Here is a 21,022-nt window from a genome sequence, read left to right as displayed (position 1 = left end):
TATGTTAATGGCGCTATATAAATGCAAGTTGTTGTTGTTGTTATTATTATATATTAGCTAAAAAGTTACTCCGAAGGTGATAGAATGGGATTGATGTATCACTTTTTCCACAGACTTGCTCAGCCTTAGACATTAGCCGAGAGGCTCAGTCCTCAGACATTAACTGCGAGACTCAAGCTTCAGAGTGTAGCCATGAGACTCAGGCCTTTTACATTAGCTGCAACATTCAGGCCTCAAAAGTAACCATGAGCCTCAGACAGTAGCCAAAAGACTCTCACATGTACTTCCAGCTAAACCACCTGCATCGAGAATTTGTTTTATTTTTAAACACTTACGCATGTAGGAAGCAGTTCTACTCCATGTGGTCTACCGACAATCCTATACCCTCTCTCTCCCCTCCCACCACCCCACCACTCTGATGAGCATGGTCAGCAAAATGACCACCATTCGCAATGCATTTTACTAGTGCCTCTGTGTTCAGTGCTACTGTACTGCTGCTTCATTAGCACGTCTGGCGTTTTGATTTAACTGGAGCTCTCGCAGTTCTCAAAGCAGTACAGCTGCAGTGTGTCTTTCCAGTTGAGGTCAGTTGTGTGCATTCCAAACCAAAAGCCATGGGGTATTGGGGTCTTCTCGCTGAATTAACAAGTAGAATAATCAGCACGTGTAGGGTCATAGATGGGCGAATGGCTGCCTTGAATGTGATACAAATCACAGCACTTCTGATAAGACCCTAAATCCACGAGCGTCAAGTGAATTCCAAGCCGTTTATAAATGTCAGCAGAAGCCTCAAGATTAAAGTAATGCCTTAAACTAATTGCCAGTCAATTGTTATTCCTACGACTTCAACACATCAACTAGGCTGACACGCCAGTGCAGTACTGAGGGAGTGCTGCAATGTCAGAGGTGCCTTTCGGATATGACGTTCAACCAAGGCACCATCTGCCCTCTCAGGTGGATGTAAAAGATGCCACGGCACTATTTTACAGACGTTCTCCCAATATATTGTCCTGGCCAATATTTATCCCTCAACCAACATCAGAAACAGATTATCTGGTCATTATCTCATTGCTGTTTGGCTGCCACGTTTCCTGCATTACAACACTTCAAAAAAACACATGATTATCTGTAAAGCGCTTTGGACATCCTGAGGTCTTGAAAGGCGTCTTTCTTTCTTATCATTACATACATGTGCATATATGTGTATATTCCCAGATACATATTTGTGGACGAACATACATGTTTATACACACATATTATATAGTTTTCAACAGTTGAGTCCAGCTCTTCTAATAACGACACAGCCAGTTTGCCATAATAGAAGTAGTGTGATGAAGGTTAAAGGTGACACTGATGTAGGACCAGGAGGTTAATTGCATCACATGACTAGGATTACAGTAACAGCAAGTTTTGTCACAGGAGCTGGAGTCAGGAGGTTATATAGAATAAGAGGGAAACCAATATAAATATTCTAAAATGTAATTGATATTCAACAGGCAATTGCGATAATTATAGAAATTTAAACTGCTGACATCAGTAGATTCTTCTTTTGTAGATTTCAGTGCAAGTCTTTGACAAGGTCAGGAAGATGAAGATTGCATTCAGGTTAATATCTTCTTCCTAATGCAACCAAACTCAAGCAAAAACCTGTTCTCCTGTTGTCCAGCAGCATGCACTCAAGGTTACTAAAATAGTAGCTATTCAAAGAATCTGAGCTTTAATGTAGAAACAGGTTTAAAAATGTATCCTGGGTATGTTGGGCAAGGATCCTCTGGGACCAGGGCTGAAATCCAGCCTAGACAGTTAGGATAGAAACCTCTGCTCACTCTCAGTAGCTACCTTACCCCTTCACCTACAGGTGAAAAAGTAAGAGTCAAGTTTTATAAGCTCCTGATTGCTTTCAAGTTACATCTGCTGGAAAGTAGTGTGGATGTCGGACGGGAACAGGATCGGACTCGGCTGTGCCACCCTCCCTGGCGGACATATACGTGAAGGTGGTACTGAGGAGTTACTAGTGCCTGTGGAACAAGTACTCCAGCAATGGTCAGTAACTTCAGAAGAGGAAGGGAGGAAATGGGAGGTTTTTTTAAATTAAAATTTAGATGTATAATCATGGCGTTGGTTTCATATAGAATTTTACAGTGCAGAGGGAGGCCATTTGGCCCATGATGCCGGCTCTTTGAAAGAGCTATCCAATTAGTCCCACTCCCCACTCTTTCCCCATAGCCCTGCAATTTTTTAACTTTTCAGGTATATATCCAATTCCCTTTTTAAAGTTACTTTTGAATCTGCTGCCACCAGCCTCTCTGGCAGTCCATTCCAAATCACAACAACTCACTGCGTAAAAAAACTCATCTCTCCTCTTGTTCGTTTGCCAATTATCTTACATCTGTGTCCTCTGTTGACCGACCCTCGTGCCAGTGGAAAGAGTTTCTCCTTATTTAATCTATCAAAGCCTCATATCATTTTGAACCCCTCTATTAAATCTCCCCTTCCCCCAAGGAGAACAATCCCAGCTTCTCTGGTCTCTCCATATAACTAAAGTCCCTCAAGTGATACATGTTTATAATGTCCGTACTTACCTCGTTGTCCAATCCAATTATAGCCCGGCATGACAATCACAGTGAGGCCACTATTCTCTACTTCACAGCATCATTCTGAGTGACAAACTAAAATCAGAGCAGTAAAGACAATTACAAATAAACATTAGGACCAAGGGCATGGTTTTTTTTTCCAACTGTGAAAGTCTATTGCAAGAGAAATAGGCTTTTTTTTGTAAACCAAATTCATTTAGTTAGTTTTACAGTTGCATTATAGCTAGAAGGCTCGCTTTCAGAGGCTGAGTTTCTCTAATTTAAGGTAAGGTGGGGGAGGGGGGCAAAGAGCTGACAATTTGGAAACTTATAACACATGACATTTTAGCATTACTCTTTAGAAAGCATCTGACAAATTAGCAAGATAAGATACCTGCTTAATTTATCAGTTTAATCTTCGTGGCCATTATTAATTTCCTAATCTTTCTACAGACCTCAGGTTCACAAACTATCACGCTGTGTTTCATTCTCCCCTCTCAAAAACCTCATTCCGTCTCAATGTGCAAGCCACTTTTTTTTTCCCATTCAGTGAAGCCCGGTCACGTGACCTACCTCCAGTCTGCTGACTGAGTGCAGTCAGACAGAGAGGGCAATCGAAGGCCATCACCACCAGCATGAGACGTCTACCCATGCTGTCATACTGAGACTCTGACTTGCTGAACAGTTCCCATGGCAACACGGCAGTATGGAGAGTGTACACAGGGAGATTTAGGCCACTTTGTTTGCAGTGCTAAGGAAATAAAGTTGCCAGTCTATATAATATACTCCAGTCCATAAACTTAATTACTTTGAGCATGCATATATGACATATTTACCTAGCACTCTTTTCAGGAGGCAGGGCCCTTTGTTCTTGGATTAGCAGCCCTGCCAGAATTTACCTCTTTGATGTCTATATATCTCAAATAGTATCAGCATTTTACACGATGACTAAGTATGCTTTAATACTTCAGACAATGAATCTTACTCCCGCAGGCCGGTGTTGAAAAAGGATTCTCAACTTTCATCCCATCCCTGAGCTGTCGTTCTTGAGCCAATTTGAAGTAATTCAAAATTAGGATAGGTTTTATCTTAATTGTTTAAATAAGTGGTCTAGAGGCCTGTCAGAATAACATCAGTAAAATGAATTACTTCAGGAGAGAAACAAATGACACTACCATTTCTTTTGATGGCAGACAGCAAAAATGCAGACAGAGGGGCTGAGGTGGAGGCTACAGGAGTGGGGCAGGCTCTTCAGGATTACACACGCTGTCAGGAATTATGAGTAATGTATGATATATTAAATATGTTTCTACATGCCAGCTGTTTAGCCTCATAACTGAGGACAATTAGCCAGATTTTTTATAACTTGATATCATGTGTAAGGCAACAGATTTCGCCCTCCATCTTATTTTCCTTAAAGTAAACACTGATGAGATGTTTCATGGGTAAGGTTGCCAATCTTCCAGGAATGCCCTGGAGTCTCCAGGAATTAAAGGTTAATCTACTGTGAGCAACCTGGGAGAAGGTTAGGAATTCAAAGCCCATTACAGACTTCAGCATGTAATCTAGGCTGACATTTGAGAGTACTACTGAGGAAATGCTGCACTGTCAGAGGTGCCACCTTTCAGATGGGCTGATAAACCAAGGCCCTGCCTACCTGCTCAAGTGGATATAAAAAGATCCCATGGTACTATTCAAAGAGCAGGGAGTTTTCTCAGCGTCCTGGCCAGAATTCTTCCCTCAATCAAAGGTACCAGCTGTGGCTTGGTGGTAGCATTCTTGTCTCTGAATCACAAGGTTGTGGGTTCAAGTCCTCACTCCAGAGAACGGAGATCAAAATCCAGGCTGACAGTCCAGTGCAGTACTGAGGCAGTGCTGCACTTGTGGGAGGTGCCGTCTTTCGATGAGACATTAAACCGAGGCCCAAGGTGGGCATAAAGGATCCCATGGTCCTATTCTAAGAAGAACAATGGGAGTTCTCCCCAGTGTCCTGGCCAACATTTATCCCTCTGCCAACGTCACTAAAACAGACTATGTGGTCACTATCTCATTGTTGCTTGTGGGACCTTGCTGCGTGCGATATGGCCACAAATGAGCCTGCTGAGTTAGGAGCTCTGCTGCCAGATAATCCTGCTTACAACCATGCTCTGTACCACCAAGCCATCCTGAAGTGTGATTTTAAACACATTACCTATTCAGAAAAATACGTGGGAAATCCTAGGGGCCCCGAGGGAACGATGCCCGGCACGAAGGTAAGTGTTGCGGTGTGGAGAGGGGTTTATGGAGGCGACTGCAGTCAGGGGAGTGGGTGCTAAACCTAGGCTGGGGCAGGAGAGTTCCTGAGAGTTCCTTGTGGGGCCTAGAGGAGCACTCCTGCATTTCCTGGCCCACAAGGAGACCTTAAATAAAATCAACAATTTCAACTGCCGTGACCGCTTCTGGCCACGATCCTGACAAACGACAGTTTTCACCAGCATTTCCGGCACTGGGAGCCACTGTCGCGATCGGCAGCTAAAATCTCATCGGGGTCCAAACGATGTCACCGGACCCCTGACATTTAAATATTCACAGAGCCCCCTGCCAGCCTGAGGTGGTCGACCGCTACACGCCGGAAAACCAACACAAGTTAAAATGGCGACGGGCGTCAACACAGCAGGAAGCACCTGACCGCCATTTTAAACCCCTCACCACCACCCCCCCGCCACCTCATTTCTGCAGGGCGATGAAGGTTAAAATCAAGCCTTTCCTAACCCGTGTTTTCATGTGTAAAAGTCAGTGCATTCCTGGGAATGAAACACATCTGCTTTTTAAGGGAGAGAGGCTGCGACGAACTGGCCAAAGGCCACAATCTTATATTCGTTCCCAAAATAGCTTGTTTCGTTTGCTTGTGAATGACTGAAACAAAAGGGGAGGAAGAACATTGCTCAGATATTTTTACAAAAACTTATGACCAGCTGCCTTTTTTTAGTTACAGAGTCTACAGCACAGAGACAGGCCATTCGGCCCAACAGGTCTATGCTGGTGTTTATGCTCCACACGAGCCTCCTCCCACACCTCTTCATCTCACCCTATCAGCATATCCTTCTGTTCCTTTCACCCTCATGTGCTTATCTAACATCCCCTTAAATGCATCATCCTTCGGACAATGGGTTGAACATTTTGGGGCTTTTTTTGAACAAGTCGAGGTTTACCTTTAACCAATAGCAAATACTGCAGATGCTGGAAATCTGAAATAACAACAGAAAATGCTGGAAACACTCAGCAGGCCAGGCAGCATCCGTGGAGAGAGAAACAGTGTTAATGTTTCAGGTTTAGGATCCTTCATCAGAACTGGAAAAAGCTGAAGATGTAACAGATATTAAACAGGTGCAGAGACAGCGGACGGGGAGGGGGGGGGGTTATGAGGGGAGGAAGGAATTGAAAGAACATACTGTGCTTATGTATGAAAGTTAAAATGTTGCAAATAGGAATGGCAAACTAATACAGCATGAAAAATGGGGGCAAGAGATTTTGTCTGAAATTGTTGAACTCGATGTTGAGCCCGGAAGGCTGTAAAGTGCCTAATCGAAAGATGAGGTGCTGTTCCTCGAGCTTACGTTGAGCTTCATTGGAACAATGTAATAGGCCGAGGACAGAGAGATCAGAGTGGGAGTGGAGGGGAGAATTAAAGTGACAGGCGACCGGAAGCTCAGGGTCACTCTTACGGTCACTCCCCAATGTAGAGGAGACCACATCGTGAGCAGCGAATACAGTATATTAAATTGCAAGAAGTACAAGTAAATCGCTGTTTCACCTGAAGGGGCATTTGGGGCCCTGGACAGTGGGAAGGGAGGAGGTAAAAGGGTATGTGTTGCATCTCCTGCGCTTGCACGGGAAGGTGCCAGGCGAAGGAGAAGGGCTATTAGGGGTGTTTGAGGAGTGGACCAGGGTGTCGCGAAGGGAGCGGTCCCTTCGGAATGCTGAAAGGGGAGGTGAGGGGAAGATGTGTTTGGTGGTGGGATCACGTTGGAGGCGGCGGAAATGGTGGAGGATGATCCGTTGAATGTGGAGGCTGGTGGGGTGAAAGGTGAGGACAAGGGGAACCCTATCGTGATTCCGGGAGGGAGGGGCAGGGGTGAGAGCAGAAATGCGGGAAATGGAACGGACACGGTCAAGGGCTGTGTCAACCACAGTAGAGGGGAATCCTCGGTTGAGGAAAAAGGAAGACATGTCGGAAGCACTGGTATGGAAGGTGGCATCGTCAGGACAGACGCGGTGGAGACGGAGAAACTAGGAGAATGGAATAGAGTCCTTACAGGAAGCGGGGTGGGAGGAAGTGTAGTCCAGGTAGCTGTGGGAGTCAGTGGGCTTGTAGCGGATGTTTGTCAAAAGCCGATCGCCAGAAATGGAGACGGACTTGAACTTCCTTGAACAGAGGCCCAACCAGTCCCCATCCACCACCACCCTCCTCCGCCTAGCTGAACTTGTTCTCACATTGAACAACTTCTCCTCTGACTCCATGCACTTCCTCCAAATTAAAGGTGTTGCTATGGGAACCAGCATGGGACCTACCTATGCCTGCCTGTTCACGGGATATGTGGAACATTCTTTGTTCCAGTCCTACTCAGGTCCCCTCCCTCACCTCTTTTTCCGGTGCATTGATGGCTGTATCGGTGCCGTTTCCTGCTCTCACCCTGAACTAGATAAGTTCATTCACTTTACTTCCAATTTCCACCCTTCCTTCACCTTCACATGGTCCATTTCTGACTCTTCCCTTCCTTGACTTCTCCATCTCCATTTCTGACTCTATTCCATTCTCCCAGTTTCTCCATCTCCGCCACGTCTGTTCTGACAATGCCACCTTCCATACCAATGCTTCTGACATGTCTTCCTTTTTCCTCAACCGAGGATTCTCCTCTACTGTGGTTGACACGGCCCTTGACCGTGTCCGTTCCGTTTCCCGTACTTCTGCTCTCACCCCTTCCCCTCCCTCCCCCTCCCAAAACCACGATAGGGTTCCCCTTGTCCTCACCTTTCACCCCACCAGCCTCCACATTCAACGGACCATCCTCCACCATTTCCGCCACCTCCAATGTGATCCCACCACCAAACAGATCTTTCCCTCACCTCCCCTTTCAGCATTCCGAAGGGACCGCTCCCTCCGCTACACCCTGGTCCACTCCTCAATCACCCCTAACAGCCCTTCTCCTTCACCTGGCACCTTCCCGTGCAAGCACAGGAGATGCAACACATGCCCTTTTACCTCCTCCCTTCCCACTGTCCAGGGCCCCAAACACCCCTTCCAGGTAAAACAGCAATTTACTTGTACTTCTTGCAATTTAATATACTGTATTCGCTGCTCATGATGCGGTCTCTTCTACATTGGGGAGACCAAACGCAGGTTGGGTGACCACTTTGCGGAACACCTCCGTTCAGTCCGTAAGGGTGACCCTGAGCTTCCGGTCGCCTGTTACTTTAATTCTCCGCTTCACTCCCACTCTGATCTCTCTGCCCTCGGCCTATTACATTGTTCTAATGAATCTCAACGTAAGCTCGAGGAACAGCACCCCATCTTTCGATTAGGCACTTTACAGCCTTCTGGGCTCAACATTGAGTTCAACAATTTCAGATAATAACCCCGCCCCCATTTTTCATGCTGGATTATTTTGCCATTCCCATTTGCAACATTTTATCTTTCCTGCTTCTTACATAAGCACAGTATGTTCTTTCAATTCCTTCCTCCCCATCTAAACCACCACCCACCCCCCGTCTCTGCACCTGCTTAATATGTTACATCTCCAGCTTTTTCCAGTTCTGAGGAAGGGTCCCAGACCTGAAACAACTCTGTTTCTCTCTCCACGGATGCTGCCTGGCCTGCTGAGTATTTCCAGCATTTTCTGTTGTTATTTACCTTTAACCAGTCTGCCAAGGTCACCTCAGAGTTATGCAGCAAGAGATCTGAAATTGATGGTTTCCCTCCGAAGGGGGTTTGCCGTGGGTTGCATTTTGATGTTCTCTGCAGAGCCCCCACAGAAACAGTGGCCTCCGATATTAACGTGGAGGTGGGGAGAGTGCGGGGGTGGCCAGTGGTGGGCAAAGGACCCAGCAAGGCCGGGGAAGTGGAGGCCCCGCCAATCTTAACAGAATTTAAATAATTCTGTGCAGACCCCCACCCAACAACTGGCCAGATTGACTGCCTGGCCAGCGGGCAAGAGCAAAAATTTAATGGCAAGAGGCCACAGCCAGGATATATGGGAATGGTCACTGACAGCCAGTGGGGGACGAGAACCTCAGGCTGCGATCAGGAGTGGGGGGCAGGAAGTATCCGCGCTGCGATCGGGAAGGGGGAGTCAGCTGATGGCAGCGATCGGGAAGGGGAAGGGCGGGGCTGGTGAGGCCGAAGGCTTCCTTGTGAGTCCTGGAAGAGCCCTCCTGCTCCTACTGGCCAAAAAGGAGCTTAAAACTCGATACAGGTACTGTTGTAAAACTTACCTGGGCCTCTTCTGGCCAGGTGGCTCATCCAGTCCTGTGCTGCTGCTGCCAGGCAGTAGTCAGCGCGAGACTCTCCCTGTGATGAGATTAAAAATAAGTCCTGGTGCTGATTATATCATCGGGTTGTGACTTTTACATGTTAAGTCCAGGGCCTGAATCACGTGCTGTAAATGTTATGGCGGCCGGGAACGGGACCAGGTTGCTCGATTCCAATATTTAAACCCCAGAGATTAAAATCGAGGCCAGTGGGTGTGTCAGCTCACAAGTTATTTTACACCCGGCAGATAGTACAAAAGTTAAATTGGGTACAAGCACCGTCACCGTGGCTGACAGATTCTCTCCGCTCATTTTGGGATTTAATTTTAAATTGTTATCACCGGGCAAATAAAAACGGGCGACAGAAAATCGGCGGCCGTGTTTTGCACCCCGCCCAAATGTTTTGTTCCCCAGAGAAGAAAATCGGGCGTGGTGTAAAACATGGCCGCCGATTCACTGTCGCACGGTGATAAAAGTTAAAACTACCCCCTTTTAACAGTTATATAAAAATTTCACCCAAGATTATATCCCGCAAAAATTGAATGGCCAGATTATGAAAGTGTCAAAGTTACGCATGTTTCGATGCATATTATACTGAGATGGAAATTCAAACCTTGTGTTATTTTTGGACTTGGGACAAACTAAGTTCAAAGCCCTATATTGTAAGAAGGCAGCTGCAAGGTTTGAAGACAAGAGGAGATGGGCTTGACTTGCATACTTGTTTTTTCTATGTAATCAGAGTCAAATTCAGACTTTTTTTTCAGTGGTAAGCATGAAGAAAAAATACATGAAAATAAAACGGACTTTGTACTGAGGTTTCCCTTCTGCTCACATCAAAATCCCAGCCTTCGTTTTCCAATGGATGCTGACACATCCTTCCATTTGCAACAGATTTACACGAGTTGTCAGCTCAGCTAATTCCATCCCAAACTGCCAATGATGTGATCAATCTCATGGAGGTGGTGCATGTTAAATGGAGCAGGTGAGCACTATTAAGAACAAGAGCAGATGAGAAACAAGACAATCCGCATCACCATGTCACTTTTTGTAACTCTCCACCCCAACACACACAGATGGAGTAGTGCCCACAGTGAGGCAAGAGTCCAGTCATGTGTTTACATGCCAGTGAAGAAGTGGCTTTAATTTTATTTAATGGTTCATGCAGTTTCCCGATGTCCCGTCCTCACCTTTTGACTATTTATCATTCTAATTATTTGGCATTTATCATTTTAATCATTAACACACGATCAAATAAAATAATGGGCTTATCATTGGAGATAGATAGCTGCATCAGGGGCAATAAGCCATGTCCTAGAATCCAAACAAGACAGGTACTTTTGGACTATTACACTAGCTCTGTAAAAGCATCCATATCATATCCCATCCTTTTCCTAATATCTCCCCCTCAATGAAGGCACATGTTCTAGGATGACAACTTACCACACAGTATGAAATGTGGTTAAGTCAAGATCATGACAAGCCAACATAAATTAGGATAGATTGCCACAAAAAAGCATAGCCGACATTTTGGAGCACTGTGGATATGATTCCAACTAATGTGAGAAACACACTGACCATCGCTGGGGTGGAGAAGAGCGGAGAATTATGCCAACTTGCGTGAGAAAGTAAAAACTCGTGCAGAAGAAGCCCGAGGTTCTATTGGAGCTACTAGTATGTGTGAAACAGTAGACTTCACCTCCTCAATGAGATTCAGAGCTCTGAGCACAGAAAACTGGCCAAACAATGCCTGTTATCACATGCATCCTATGTACACTTAAGTAAATAAACATAAAACAATATTTGATTATTTGGCCCATCAAGCTCACTCATTCCACAGATCATGTATAATCTATTCTCTCGTGAACGAGACTCAACCTATTTAAATATTATGAGAGATGTGTGTAAATATTTATCATCCTCAAAGTTAATCAAGTGAAACTCCAGAATATTCCTCCATCTTCACAGTTCCATTATTCAACTCAGACCTTCAGCCCTCCACAGATAACAGTCTCCACCCCCAGCACAGGAACCATCATGTCCTATGAAGTATTTAATCATCTCAGTCCACGCCTGTCCCTATAACTTGCAATCCAGCCCCAGGATAATTATTGTGTTCTTTATTAAAGGAGCTAATCAACTACAACAACTAGCATTTGTACAGTACTTTTAAAGTAGTAAAGCATCCCATGGTGCTTCACAGGAGCATAGTCAAACAATAAAGTGACACCGAGCCAAAGAAGGAGATATTAGGACAGGTTACAGGGTTACGGGGATAGGGCTTGGGTGGGATGGCTGTCGGTGTAGGGACCGGGGGCTAGGGTTTGGATGATCAGCCATGATCTCGTTGAATGGCGGAGCAGGCTCGAAGGGCCGAATGGCCTACTCCTGCTCCTATCTTCTATGTTTCTATGTGACCAAAACTTTGGTCAAAGAAGTAGGTCTTAAGCAGCATCTTAAAGGAAGCGAGAGAGGTGGGGAGATTTAGGGAGAGGATTCCAGAGCTTAAGGACCTAGACGACTGAAAGCATGGTCGCCAATGATGGGGCAAAGGAAGTGAGGGATGCACTGGAGGTCATAGTTGCAGGAACGCAGAGTTCTCAGAGGGTTGAAGGGCTGGAGGAGGTTAGAGATAGGTTTCAAAACCACTGTCAAATTTTGCAAACCTAGTAGATTGCCCCATTTTGTTTTGTTGGTGGTCTGGTGCACTGTAGGGTGATCCAAGCCTTCCTGCTTGGTGCTATGTTATGGACTGCATGTCTCCCACGTACACATGTACAGTACTAAAACTATAAATTGAGTGATCTGAATGGAAGTTGGATCTCCCGTCTGGATTTATTAGTTAGTATTCAAAAAAAAGGAAAGTAAGCACCAGAAATGGAAAGTGATTGCACAACAACAACAACTCGAATTTATATAGCACCTTTAATGTAATAAAACATCCCAAGATGCTTCACAGGGGCATTATCAAACAATATTTGACACTGAGACACATAAAGAGATATAAGGACAGATGACCAAAAGCTTGGTCAAAGAGATAGCTTTTCGGAGTATTTTAAAGGAGGAGAGAGAGGCGGAGAGGTTTAGGGAAGGAATTCCAGAGTTTAGGGCCTAGGCAGCTGAAAGCACAGCCGCCAATGGTGGAGCTGTAGGAATTAGCGAATTCCTACGAATAACTGAGATCGACACCAGATAACGATTAAACAGGTCTTTACTCAACGGAGATGCCACGAGGACTGACTGGGCAGTCCCGTGGTTTGCGACATGACGTTATCGCGTTTGCCCGCGCTCTTAAAGGGGCCACGCCCCGTACATGCAAACTCTAGATACAAAACACAGTAATGCTTAACACAATGGTACAGGTTTAGGCTGGTGTTAGAACCTCGTTAAAGATAATTATATACAGTTAGCCAGAGTCATTCAGTGGTTCTGCCACATGCGCCCCCCCAGAATTCGCTTTAACGGACAAAGTCAAACGGTGAGGGGGTCTGACAAGCCTGTCAGAACGACTCCTGTACTCTCGAGGCGTCTGGCGGGCAGTCGCACTTGGTCTGCCGTAATGACGACGGGTGGCCGACCCCGTCTCGGCGGTTGTGCTGTCTCGACGGGGCGGTCGAGGTCAAAATGTGCTGGCTTTAAGCGGTCGACCGAAATGTGGTCCGGTTTACCACCGACATCTACCGTGAAGGTTTTGTACCCTGCTTCCAACACACGGAAGGGACCGGTATATGGGGCCTTGAGCGGATCCCTATGCGCGTCATGGTGAATAAAGACGTATTCAGCCTTGTGAAGCTCCGTGGGGACGTGTGACCTCTGCGGCCCGTGGTGCGAAGTGGGCACCGGTGCGAAACATCTGGCTGCCTCTTGGTGACTAGCAAGCTGGGCAGACGTGGACCATTGCTCCGTCGATGTTGGTAGGAAGTCCCCTGGGACCCGCAGTGGCTGACCATAGACCAGCTCCGCTGATGAAGAGTGAAGGTCTTCTTTGAGGGCCGTGCGAAGGCCCAACAGGACCCATGGTAGCTTGTCTGCCCATCCAGCGTCCTGGAGGCCGGCTCTCAGGGCGGCCTTCATTGACCGGTGGAAGCGTTTGCAGAGGCCATCCGCCTGTGGGTGGTAGGCTGTGGTGCGGTGTAATTTGACACCGAGTCCTTGGGCCACTGCATTCCAGAGTTCGGAGGAAAACTGCGGTCCCCCGTCTGACGAAATATCTGCGGGCACTCCGAAACAGGCGATCCAGGAGGAAATGAACGCCCTGGCCACGTCCGCCAAAGTAGTGGATGACGGGGGGACAGCCTCCGGCCATCTGGTGGTGCGGTCAACCATGGTCAGGATGTGTGAAAAACCATGGGAGGGTGGGAGTGGTCCTACCAGGTCCACGTTGACGTGGTCAAAACGTCGCTCCAGAACTGTGAAGGTGACCAACGGAGCTTTGATGTGGCGCTGTACCTTGGCCTTTTGGCAGACCACGCAGGTGTTGGCCCAGTCGCGGACATCCTTATGCATGCCATGCCATACAAATTTCGCTGACATCAGTTTCTGAGAGGCCTTCATTCCAGGGTGTGACAACCCATGTATGGCGTCGAACACTTTGCGGTGCCAGACGACCGGCACGATAGGGCGAGGATCCTGTACGGAGACGTCACACAACAGCGTGGTACCTGCCGAATGGAACTTGACGTCGGCCAACTGGAGGCTAGTGATGGCCATTCGTTAAGCTTGGACTTCCGGATCTGAGGCTTGGTCCGCTGCCATGAGGGCGCAGTCGATGCCCAAATGAACCGTATTGACGATCGCGCGGGAGAGGCAGTCTGCCACCAGGTTGTCCTTACCGGCCAAGTGTCGTATATCCGTGGTGAATTCAGATATGTAGGTCAGTTGACGCTGCTGTCAGGCTGACCACGGTTCGGCGGTCTTGGACATTGCAAAGGTCAGCGGCTTATGGTCCACAAAAGCAGTGAAAGGACGTCCTTCCAGAAGGAACCGAAAATGGCGGATGGCCAGAAAAAGGGCGAGCAACTCCCGGTCGAACGTGCTGTATCCTCTCTCATTCTGCCGTAGTTGACGGCTGAAGAATGCCAACGGCTGCCACGTCCCGTTCACCCACTGCTGTTGCACGGCACCGACTGCGTAGTCTGACGCATCAGTGGTGAGGGCGATGGTGGCTCCTGGCAGCGGGTGCGCCAGCATAGTCGCGTTGGCTAAGGCGCTTTTGGTGTCAGCGAACGCTCGGGCCATGTCATCCGTCCAGTCTACCGGGTTCTTGCCAGTCTTGCCCTTGAGGGCCTCGTACAGGGGCTGCATGAGTAGTGCCGCCTTAGGCATGAAACGGTGGTAAAAGTTTACCATGCCTAGGAATTCCTGCAGGGCTTTTATGTTCTGCGGGCGTGGAAAGGATGTCACCGCCTCTACCTTCGAAGGTAAAGGAACCGCTCCCTCTGAGGTGATGCGATGCCCCAGGAAGTCAATCTGGTGCAGGCCAAACTGACACTTGGCCGGGTTGATAATCAGGCCATGTTGGCTGAGGCGTCGAAAAAGGGTGCGTAGGTGACAGGTGTGTTCTTCTTTAGTAGGACTGGTAATTAGAATAACGTCCAGGTAGACGAAGAGGAACTTGAGATCCCGCAGCACGGAATCCATCAGGCGTTGGAAAGCCTGGGCGGCGTTCTTCAACCCAAACAGCATCCGTAAAAACTCGAAGAGGCCGAATGGGGTGATGACTGCGGTCTTCTGAACGTCGTGTGGATGAACTGGGACCTGCTGGTAGCCCCGGACGAGGTCAACTTTTGAGAACACGGTGTTCCCTGCCAAATGGGCAGAGAAATCCTGGATATGGGGGATCGGGTACCGATCAGGAGTGGTGGCGTCGTTTAGTCGTCGATAGTCGCCGCATGGCCGGCATCCGCCGCCAGGCTTCGGGACGATATAGAGGGGTGAAGACCAGGGACTAATCGACCGGCGAATAATCCCTAACCGTTCCATGGTTGTGAACTCCGCCTTTGCGACCGCCAGGTTCTAGGCGCCGGGCCCGCACGTAGACCGGGGGGCTGTTGGTGGTGATGTGGTGTTCCACACCATGTTTCGTGGCTGTGGAGGAGAATGTGGTCTTGTCAGGTCGGGGAATTCGCTGAGCAGGCGAGCGAACTCATCAGGAGTCGGGAACGCACAGGAGACGGTGCGTGACGTAGTGTTACTGCGGTAACACGGAAGAGAATTAAAAGTTGCCACGTTGATCAGCCACCGGTTCCTAACGTCGACCAGGAGGCTGTTGGCGCACAGGAAATCCACGCTGAGGAGGGGCTGGGAAACTTTGGCCATAACAAACTCCCAGTGAAAACGTTGCCCCCCGAGGCACAACTCCACTTGCCGTCTGCCAAAGGTCTGAATTGTTCCGCCATTGGCCGCTTCAAGGGCGGGGCCGTGATTCCCCGTCTGCACATCAAGGGTGGACGCGGGTAAAATGCTGCACTGCGCTCCGGTGTCGCACAGAAAACGACGACCGGAGAGAGTATCGGTGATGAAGAGCAATTTTGCCGCGTTGCTGATCGCCATCGTGGCCGCAGGGTGCCCGTTAGACCCGTTCCTCGGTGGTCGCAGTGTCAGTCGTTGGTTTTTTGGGGGGGAAAACTGCAGGGAGGGCGGCAACGCTTCGCTTTCGCGCCGAACTGCGCGTGGTAGAAACACAGCCCAGCAGGCAGACGAGCTGGGGTGGTGTCTGCGGGGGATGGGTGCCTCGTGGTGGCGCAGTTCTGCCGAGTTACAGCGAAAATTCTGTCAGCCTCCGCAGCGAGTGTTGCGCAGTCTTCAACTTCAGATCTGGCCAAGGCAGCTTGTACCTTGAGGAAAATCTCGCGGAATAGGAAACATTCCCGTTCTGAGCCCAGGAGTGTAAGCATTTGGCTCATCAACTCTGAAGGCTTGGAGTCCCCGAGCCCGGGCATAGCGAGTAATCGACGGGCGCGCTCCGATTTTGTGATCCCGAAAACCTGCAGTAACTGCGCCTTGAGGGTTTCATACTTGCGCTCCGTTGGGGGGTTTTCGAGGAGGCTGACGACCCGAGAGGCGGTAGAACTGTCAAGTGCGGAGACCACGTAAATATACTTGGTCTGATCCGCATTGATGTTCCTCAGGGCAAACTGGGCCTCGACCTGAATAAACCACGAGGGCGCTTGCTGCTCCCAGAACTGCGGTAGCTTTAGGGAAACGGCGTTCGCTTCCATGCTGTGCTCTTCTTCTGTGAAAACGTTCACAAAAAACGGGGTCACCAATGTAGGAATTGACGAATTCCTACGAATAACTGAGATCGACACCAGAGAACAATTAAACAGGTCTTTACTCAACGGAGATGCCACGAGGACTGACCGGCAGTCCCGTGGTTTGCGACGTGATGTCATCGCATTTGCCCGCGTTTTCCCGCGCTCTTAAAGGGGTTACGCCCCGTACATGCAAACTCTATATACAAAACACAGTAATGCCTAACACAATGGTACAGGTTTAGGCTGGTGTTAGAACCTCGTTAAAGAGAATTATGTACAGTTAGCCAGAGTCATTCAGTGGTTCTGCCACAGAGCGATTAAAATAGGGGATAGACAAGAGGCCAGAATTGGCGGAGTGCAGAGATCTCGGAGGGTTGTAGGGCTGGAGGAAGCTATAGAGATAGGGAGGGGTGAGGCCATGGAGGGATTTGAAAACAAGGATGAAAATTTTTAAATTGAGGAGCCAATGTAGGTCAGCAAGCACAGGGGTGATGGGTGAACGGGACTTGGTGCGAGTTAGGATACGGGCAGCAGCGTTTTGGATGAACTCAAGATAATGGAGGGTGGAAGATAGGAGGCCGGCCAGGAGAGCATTGGAATAGTCAAGTTTAGAGGTAACAAAGGCATGGATGAGGGTTTCAGCAGCAGCTGAGCTGAGGCAGGGGCGGAGTCGGGCGATGTTACAGAGGTGGAAGTAGGCGGTCTTGGTGATGGTGCAGATATCTGGTTGGAAGCTCATCTCTGGGTCAAATGCAACAACAAGGTTGCGAACAGTCTGGTTCAGCTGCAGACAGTTGCCAGGGAGAGGGATGGAGTCGGTAGCTAGGGAACAGAGTTTGTGGCGGGGACTGAAACCAATGGCTTCGGTCTTCCCAATATTTAGTTGGAGGAAATTTCTGCTCATCCAGTACTGGATGTCGGACAAGCAGTCTGACAATTTAGAGATCGTGGAGAGGTAGAGCTAGATGTCGTCAGCGTACATGTGGAGCCTGACGTGTGTTCGGATGATGTCACCAGGGGCAGCATATAAATGAGAAATAGGAGGGGGCCAAGGATAGATCCTTGGGGGACTCCAGAAGTAACAGTGCGGGAGCGGGATGAGAAGCCATTGCAGGTAATTCTCTGGCTACGACTGGATAGGTAAGAATGGAACCAGGCGAGTGCAGTCCCACCCAGCAGTACGACGGAAGAGAGGCTTTGGAGGAGGATGGAGCGGCCAACCATATCAAAGGTTGCAGACAGATTGAGTAGGATGAGAGGGATAGTTTACCATGGTCAGCGTCACGTAAGATGTCATTGGTGACTTTGATAAGGGCCTTTTCAGTACAGTGGCAGGAGCGGAAACCTGATTGGAGGGATTCAAACATGGAGATCTGGGAAAGGTGGGCATGGATTTGGAAGGCAACAGCACGTTCAAGGACTTTGGAGAGAAAAGGGAGGTTGGAGATGGGACGGTAGTTTGCAAGGACAGAGGGGTCAAGGGTGGGTTTTTTGAGAGGGTGATGATGGCAGATTTGAAGGGAAGGAGGATAGTACCTGGTATCATTTGTTCAATTTGAAAATCAATTATGGCTCAGGATTTATCAATGTTATCATTTTTTTTCAAACTCTATAAATCCCACTAAGTATGTGGGTGGTTCATAAGTTGCATCTCAGCTGGCAGATCTGATGGTAATTAAACACTGACGAATTGTTTGTGTTTCTGTCCCAACCTCCATAGTTTTCGCATGCAGTCACCCACACTTGGATCAGAAGGAAATAATTAGAGGTTATTCCAGGTGCAACACTTCCTATCTGGATTTACCCATCTAAGAGGAACACACACACGTAGAAAAAGACAGGCATATACAAACATGCGTCCGCGCTAGGGCTGCCAACCATCCAGGATTGCCCTAGAGTCTCCAGGAATTACGGATTAATCTCCCGAACACTGCTGTGAGCAACCCAGGAGAAAAAATTGACTGGGGCATTAAAATAAATGGTACCTGTTTTTCATTATCTTTGATCACTTTCATTCTAAATATATTGGAGCTGGGGGAAATAAAGCTGTTTGACTGACGGTCAAGAAGAGCCTGTTCGCTTTCCAGTTGCCGTGGGAACGCGGGGTGCTGCGAGGATGGACGTGTCGGGTAACCAATGGTGGAGTGTGATTGGAGGCGGAAAGTCATGTGATCAAAACGCCAGGAATAGGTCGAACCAGAGTTGGCGACCCCAGTGCACACGCAAACATAAACATGCAGTCCCCATAAGAAAATGGCGATAAGTGTACAAAAATGTCTTATCACGTACCGTTAGTCTCTCGCATTTTGCCTACAGCTGCATGAATAGATTTGTACAGGGATAAAACATGTACACTAAAAATTTGCAGAAAGGCTTTCAAATTCTTTCATATTTCTTGGTGCTAACAAAGAAACACCTAGGAATATATCAATTTTATGAACTATTCAAGAAAATAAACTTCTTTCATAAATGTGCACAACACTAGGCCAAATAGCAAAATCAAAATTCAACTCCTAGCTGGTCAAAGTCCGGTCCAAATTTGCATTACATCGAAAAACTCTTAACATGCTCCACTGTGAGTTGGTTTTCTATTTAGTTAAGCCTGTTCCAGTTGGCAATGAAGAGCTGGCTAGCACACCCAGTGAACACACTGTACCTTTCACCTCAGGATCGTGGGTTTGAATCCAGACCTGACTGAGGGGGTGAAAGTATCTTCTATTGGAAGTGCAGTCTGTTCTTTGGAAAACAATTAAAAAAATATTATTTTTGTGTGTGTATAAAAAAGATTTCTGTCTCGACTGGGCCAAGGGAAATAGGCTTGAGACAGTCTCATGCCAGTTCTTATTATGTGGGATCCATATAATATTGGCCCATAATTGAGCCATAAATTGACATAGAGTTGGTTTGCACACTCACAGGGGTCGCAAAGGTGTGGATAATAGAAATGTTACACTGGTGTAGCAGGGTACGCATTTGCAAGGTTGGGGTTTGTACAGCTTTGTAAGGTTGAGTGTCAAGTGTGGTTCAGTAGTAGCACACTTGCCTCTTAGTTAGAAGGTTGTGAGTTCAAGACCCATTCCAGAGACTTGAACACAAAATCTAGGCTGACGTTCGAGTGTAGCACTGAGGGAGGTGCCGTCGTTTGGATGAGACGTTAAACCATCGGTTCTCTCAGCTGGAGAAGAGCAGGAATGTTCTCCCTGGAATCCTGGCCAATATCTTTCCCTCAACCAACATCACTAAAACAGATTATCTAGTCATTATCACATTGCTGTTTGTTGGGCCTTGCTGTGCGCAAATTGGTTGCTGTATTACCTGCATATTACAACAGTAACTACACGTCAAAAAGTATTTTATTGACTGTAAAGCACTGCGACATCCTGAGGTTGTGAAAGACCCGATGTAAATGCAAGTCTTTCTTTACAGGCCTATTTCTTAAAGTATTTTACTGCACATTTGTGCTTAATGGATCGGGAGGGGTTAGGTTTGGGGGATGCAAAGTGGCCCCAAATGTTCTTGGTGCTCAGGGCCCTTGGAATTCTTAATCAATCTCTGGTTCTGCACAGTGTAGTTGAACACAGAGGCTGACACAAGCTGGAGACCAAAAGTCCCAGTTACAAGCAATGTTCCCAAGGGGCTGCGCTGCCCATTCAAACTTCCGCGCATGCTCAGTTTTTCCATTGAGAAACTGGCAAGCGGCCTGCACAGGAGCTTCAGACAGCTGCGAGTCTGCGCAGCTACACAGGAACATTGGTTACAAGTAGAATCCTTTCCTTCCCGCACAGTGCAATTAAAAACAGATCTACTTCACTTGTACATGGTAGCTTTCCCTTCTGCTACATATAACATGTATATGAGTAATTTGAGACATAACGGGGGTGAAATTCGACTTGGATGGGAATGCAAACTCCCTGGTGTCCTGGCCAATATTTATCCTCAATCAACATCACTAAAACGAATATTGCTCAACTATGGGCCAATACTATATGGATCCACACGTACTAAGAACTGGCATGAGACTGTCCCAAGCCTATTTCACTTGGCCCAGCAGAGACAGAAATCTTGTTTATACACACACCAGCATGGCATCTGCCACCAGTTATACACCCCACTCGATATTCAGTTGCATGGACTGGAATATTGGACGGGCCATATAACTGGCGGCAGATGTGATGCCTCCCGTTTTGCATCCCCACCCAAGTCGAATTTCATCCCCAAAGTGTTGTAAGGGTAGCATGCTTGGAAGGAAAAGATGACTTTGGACCTACAGTTCCCAAAGCTCTCCACCACTACGGTTTTTTCTCGTGTCATTTCTCAGTCTGTTGTAGACTATTTGATAGAGATTGCATGCTATGATTGGTCAACAACTCCATTATCATTGTATGATGCGACATGCTGGTAGAAGGTGAACCAGATAGACCTTGGTCTTTTTCCTCGAGCAATGCCTATGTGCCTATGTTCCTGTGTACCTCCCTTGTATCCTTCCAAACTGTTGTGTCCGTGTATAATAAGACACAGACTGCAGGAGAACGGTATAACAGGTGTTTACTAAACGTGGCTCACACTGGAACTGCCTGTACAGATTACTACTCAGTGCTATATATAGGTGTGGTCACTGCCGGTACTACAGTATACATGAGCTGTAAAAAGTAGTTCCCCCCTTAAAGGTATATACATTACAATTCCTCC

General features: G+C 47.6%; 2 long non-coding RNA genes across 9 annotated transcripts in view; one reads left to right on the top strand and one right to left on the bottom strand.

Annotated features, from left to right (window-relative positions):
- Positions 1-21,022, bottom strand: part of LOC147117716 (uncharacterized) — a 698,822-nt gene that overhangs the window by 355,482 nt on the left and 322,318 nt on the right. For 2 of the 8 annotated variants that reach the window (XR_015078512.1, XR_015078513.1), the window contains exon 1: positions 9,045-9,471. The exons of 4 other annotated variants lie outside the window; for them this stretch is intronic. This is a non-coding gene — a long non-coding RNA (uncharacterized LOC147117716). Of the gene's footprint in view, positions 1-2,582; positions 2,677-9,044; positions 9,472-21,022 lie in introns of those variants that run through there. 2 more of the 8 variants (XR_015078514.1, XR_015078516.1) reach the window with 1 other exon arrangement.
- Positions 8,930-18,331, top strand: LOC147117717 (uncharacterized). Its single transcript, XR_015078517.1, has 2 exons — positions 8,930-9,025; positions 18,054-18,331. It is a non-coding gene; the product is annotated as an uncharacterized LOC147117717 (long non-coding RNA).

The sequence above is a fragment of the Somniosus microcephalus genome, chromosome 5, assembly GCF_052327205.1.
Source record: "Somniosus microcephalus isolate GS21.2 chromosome 5, FLI_Smic_1.0, whole genome shotgun sequence".
NCBI classification, from domain to species: Eukaryota; Metazoa; Chordata; class Chondrichthyes; order Squaliformes; family Somniosidae; genus Somniosus; species Somniosus microcephalus.
Note: the sequence above shows the minus strand (reverse complement) of the source record. Positions and strands in the feature narration are given on the sequence as shown.